The sequence below is a fragment of the Erithacus rubecula genome, assembly GCF_903797595.1.
Source record: "Erithacus rubecula genome assembly, chromosome: 2".
Classification (NCBI taxonomy): domain Eukaryota; kingdom Metazoa; phylum Chordata; class Aves; order Passeriformes; family Muscicapidae; genus Erithacus; species Erithacus rubecula.
Genome location: NC_136685.1, coordinates 103666669 through 103672093, shown reverse-complemented (window position 1 = coordinate 103672093; position 5425 = coordinate 103666669).

Below are 5425 nucleotides of genomic sequence, written 5' to 3'. Positions count from 1 at the left end.
TGTTTCCTGCAGTATCTTTGAAGCATGAGCTGTGAAAGCCCTTACTTAGTTATCTCTTTTAACAGTTCCTATTGTTGTACAGTTGTGCAGGGATATTTGTTGAGCTTATGCATTCAGAGATCTTTTGATCCCCAAAGAAGCAAAAGTCTAAGGAAAAAACAAGGAAGAACAATGAAAATGTTAATCAGTTACATTGTAAAAAGGTTGACGATTAAGCTAATGAGCTAGAGTGAATGAATTCATTTATGTGCTTTATGAAAGACCTTTTCTACCAGCATTAATATTTTCATGTTCTATTAATATTATTAAGCATGTGGAGATGAAGGGGGAGGGTCTCTTGTTTATTCTAAAAGACAGTTGGCACAGGAAAGGCCATGCTTTTCAGTCTCTGATGTATCAGAAAGGACATGGTTAGTGCCAAGAGGCTGTTCTCTGCTGAAAAGTTAATTATATAATATTATTCAGAATTCTGAGTATTAACAATTTTCTTCCAGGAGATTTAAGACTTCATTTTAAATGACTTCACTGACTTTTAAGTCAGTGAAGCTGAAGCCTCACTTCCATGATGTCCACCTCCAAGACCTTTCATATATTACTGGCTAATGATAAAAAATACAGTCTGACAGAGATAAGGAAGTTTGAGGAAGTCTACCCCAGAAAAAATCAGTGCCTGCAGAGTTCATCCAAAATTCTGATTGAAGCATGTTTACAGGCATCAAATTTGCCTCTTTGGGTAAGTTGTCTTTCTAGAATTCTTGCTTCAGTACTTTGCACCACGCTGCTCCATTCTTGATCCAAGTTCTCTTACGTGCCCAGCACTTCTCATTTGGAACTGGCTTCAAGCAGGAGCTATCCTATGCCTTGTACTGTACTAGTGGCACCAGCTCTTAAATGTGTGGTAGATACCAGAGTGATTTGATGCTGCAAGGACCACACTGGCAGCAGCAGGCTGGTTTGGTGTGGCAGAGGAGGCTGGTGCTGCTGGCAGCCTCAGATGCTTTGGTAAACAGGCAGAACTAAGGGGACAAGATGAATAAAGGATAGCCTCTCATCCAAAGGGACATTCTCCTTTGCTTCTGCCTGAAGTATGACAGGAGTGCTAGGACACTTGCTTCAGAAATTGATTTTAGGGAGAGCAGTGTCAGTATTGCACCGTGTTTGGTGAGGCAGAGAATCATGTGTGTTGTTGTGCCGGCAAAAAGAAAAGTTTCAAAAGGAAGGAAAAAGTGCTGGGGTGTTTCTGGGCTTGGGAGGAATTAGACCCCAAGAAGTGCACTCAATTATTTGTCTTGCAGTTAATATCCTGCTTGATGGAGCTTCCCTGCTCCCACATAGTTGGAAGCTCCTCAGGAGCACATGGCTGCTGCTTCTCATGAGGGCAAGATCCTGTCTAAAGCAGGTTCTGAATACTCAGCTCTCAAGTGGGAACCTAGTATTTCCTGACCTAGCAAGAGTAGCTATCCTGCAGCCCAGGACAAGCTTAAGGAAGCTGAGAGAGCCTTTGGGTCATCCCCAGCCCAGCATTTCCCCGTGGAAACCAACCCAGGGTGAGACAGGATGGGCAGCTGAGCCCATCAGCAGTATCTGGCCATGGTAAAAAGCAGCATATTTGAAAGCCAGCCTGTCCTTCCATGCTTGCAGGGAATCAGTGGCAGCAGCAGGAGTACCTGCTGATCTGAAGGGAATGAAAAGAGCTGCTTTCTCAGATGGCACTGCAACCATGTTCAAAATAAAATTAAGAAAAGGCTTTTTTGGCATGCTGCTCTGTTTCTAGAATTCTGGATTTATTTTTTTCCCCAAAGACTCCCTCATAAAATGAGGCCCTGGCCCAATTGAAATCAGTAGGACTTGCCCTAGTGACCTCAATAAACCCAGGATTTTCATTTGTAGTGTTCGTTTTGTATGATTATTCCCAAAATGCAACATAAAACTGCCAAAGAAAGGGAAATTAATTTTGAAATCTGACTGTAATCTGATTATCTAAAATAAAGGTAGAAATGTTTCTATTAAATTTTACAGAACTCCTGCTCATCAGATTTTGTGTGCCTGCCTCCAAGCTTTTCTGCTAGAATGCTTTATCTTCAGCCATGAATCTATAGACAGAACAGTAAATTTGTACAAGGCTTTATGTATATTTTTACAATCTGTGTATAGAATTCATAGCACATAAGATGCACAGCACAGATAAAGTACTTTTAAGATTAGGAAGTGTGTGTAAATTGCCCATAGTCCCTTCACCATGAAGAAAAAACAAAACCAGCTTTTTTGCTTGAAGGCACTGGTATTTTGAAAGCTTCTTGAAGTCTGTGTGCTTGTTGATAGCATCAGAAATGCATTTATATTAAGCCTTTAATTGTACCATTTTAAAATCAGCATTCTAATTGTTTTCTATAGACAAAGATAGCATAGTTGGCCTTCAGGGATCCTTCACCCTGGTCCAGTGGGGCTTAGACTCAGATAGTAGCAAGTGCAATTTTGTAAATCTCATTTTCAAGCTTCACAATGATGTTAAATGCTGCTTGGGGAGCACTGGTGTTTCAAAAACAGCCTTGACTGGTTTTATCTTGACAACAACCAGGGGCTTGCATGGAGAGGAATCTGAGTGGGGCTGCTGTGCTTTTGTAGAGAGGAAGGGTTTCCACTGCCCTGAGGGCAAAACACCTCCCCACGTGCTGAGCATGGTGTCAAACACTTCAGCAGCTGTGAGGGATTGGAAGTGTGATGTGCCCTGGGTGAAGGCAGTGGAGGAGGCTCCCAGACACGAGCCAGGTGATTTTATGAGCCAAAGAACTGGGATCCTGTGTCACCACTCCCTTGGTGATGGAGGGTTGTGGCTGGGCTGATGAATGGCATGTGATTGTGATTTTTCACAGCCAAGAGTCCTATTTTGTTTTCTTCTTGTTCTGGGAGATCCTCCAGCTTTTTTCTCCCCTGAGCTGCCTATTCCCACTGTATGCCAGAGACTTCCATGTGCTCAAAGCCCAGAGGTTCTCTTTTTGCTGACACTGGGGGCACCTGGTGCAAAAAGAATGGCTGAGGGAGGGTGGGACACTCCAGTTGTTTTGGTGCACTGCTTGCAAGCTGTCCTGGCATGGCAGGAGAGGCAGGATAATTCTTTTGTGGGTACAGATGTATTTCAGTTTTCTCCAGCCAATTGCTGGTTGTGCTTAAAAGGGAAAATGAACATGAATTCACTTTTTTGGTAGGGTATAAGAGCTGTGATTCTGCAAAGGCTATTTTATGACTCTGCCTTTCCAGAGTCAATAGTGCCAGGGTGTTGGGAGACAAGGCTCACATCTACCTGGAGCCATCTCTTTCTTTAATGTCATGTTTGTACGCAGTTGTGATACTATAAAATAAATTCACAGAGAGCTGGAGCCTGGCATGTCTGGCTTGTTTTTGTAGTGGCATTTTTATGAATAAAAGAATGGTGGAAATGTATTTAGCTTACAAATACTAAATCCTGCAGAACTTCCAGAGTATGGGAGTAGCACAACACAAAGGCCCTTCCAGATGCGAGGTTATGGTCCCTTGGTTGCAGCCTTAGGCTAAGGTGTGACATGTTCTTGCTTTTGTTCTTACCCACCAGGGCATGCTAGCAGTGGTACTCACGTCAGACACCACTAGTGCTCAGGGAGAAATGTGCTGAGGGAGAGAAATTAAGGGCAGAGATCTGGAATGCAGAGGGAAAGTATCTAATCAGAAATAACAGCTCTCATCAGACACAGACAATAGACAGTAAACTGGCTTCAGGAGAGCTATTCAGGCATCATGGAAGCCAAATCAACAGACAGAAGGTAAGAATAGAGTCATGACAACTATTTAAATGATTTGCAAAAGTTGATTATGCTCAAGACTTCCCTAGACCCTACAAAGGGAGAATTTGTTTTGCTGCCTTAGAATAGACCATGGATGTTTTTGCCTTTGTCCTCCATGCTTCATTCAGTAGTTTCTTTACAATACATGCTACCTAAGATGTTTTTCCTCCTCAGTGCCTGGGGATGAGCAGGCTGGCTGACCCTGCTTAGGAAAATAATTTCCAGGTGTGGTGTGTAATTGTCCTGTTGAGCACTCTCTTTCACCTCTCTACACAGGGTCTTTGTTGGTTCATGATAAGATGGCAAAGGGTAGGAATCCTGAGACACAGCTGGGAGAGGAAGCCTTCCCTGTGTTTCCAGGATGGCAGCAGCAGGGTGCTGTGCTCCCTTCCCAAACACTTGTCCTGCCTTGGTGTGAGTCAGGCCTGGGCTCATCGTGCTGCCTTTGTGGTGAATTAGCTGGGGCACACAGCATGGCCTCTGCAAGCACTGGGATTTCTGTGTCACCCTTCTGCAGCTGCAGGGGGATGGATGATCCCAGACCTGGCACAGCGCCCACCGAGGGTTTGGACAAATGTGAACTGACAGAGGGAGTTCATTCCAGGTCAGCATTTCACGGCATTTCTCAGTGGGTATTAGCAGCTTCAAAAACCACTGAAGTGCACCATGAGATATTTAGAAGTTGGGGCTCCTACCAGCTCATGGCAGTCATTTTTCATCCCACTTTACAGGCAGAACTCCCCAGCAGAGCGGTCACAGTGATCATGGGTATTGCTGGCTCTGCAGCCCTGGGAAAAGGCAGAGGCTCACAACTGAAAACTGGAGCTCTAAAAGCAGGTTGTGGAATGGTCAGGAATGTCAGCTAGGAGCTATTGGGTTGTTCTGGTTTTCCAGTAACATAGTCTGTGCTGGCAGGTTTGTTGTCACTGTTTGAAGGTGTGTTATTGTGTAATGAAATACATCTCCTGACATTAGCAGGACTGGAGCAAACACCTACCATTTCCCATCTAGGAAATCTGGCATTCTGCACCCTATGTCTGCCTTTTTTTCAGCACTGCCAAAAAAGTGATATTAATTGAAATAAAGCTTGGAATGAAATGTGAGTGTGACTTGATCTAGGAGCAGCCTTACAGAATGAGATTTAAAAATATGCAGCACAGGAAGAAACTCATGCATTGAGTCGCAGGAGAACTGATGAATTAGTAAGGATGGTCTATCCATAATTTCAATGAGCTGGGACAGACAGGAGAGGAAGCAGCACACAGAAAAAGCAGTACCAGCAACTCAGGGTTGAGATCAGGAGCCTTCAAAGGAAAAAAAATCAGCCAAGTAAAGAGAAAAGAAATCTCTTAGCCTTGGTTTCTGCCTTTTGCCATTCATCTCAAGTGATTGTGTAGATGGCATGAATTTGCTGAGCTCCTGTTAGGACACCATAGTTAGAGAAATTACTTATACCAGAAGGCCAGAATGAGGTCTTTCAAAGGTCATTATCAGAACCAGTTTCTCATCAATACACTAGTTGATTGGAGAAAAAGACTCAAAATTGCAGGGCTTTGATTGCTGGGAGGGAGGCTTTTAACTGCTTCCTGCTGTTCTGTCATTTTATG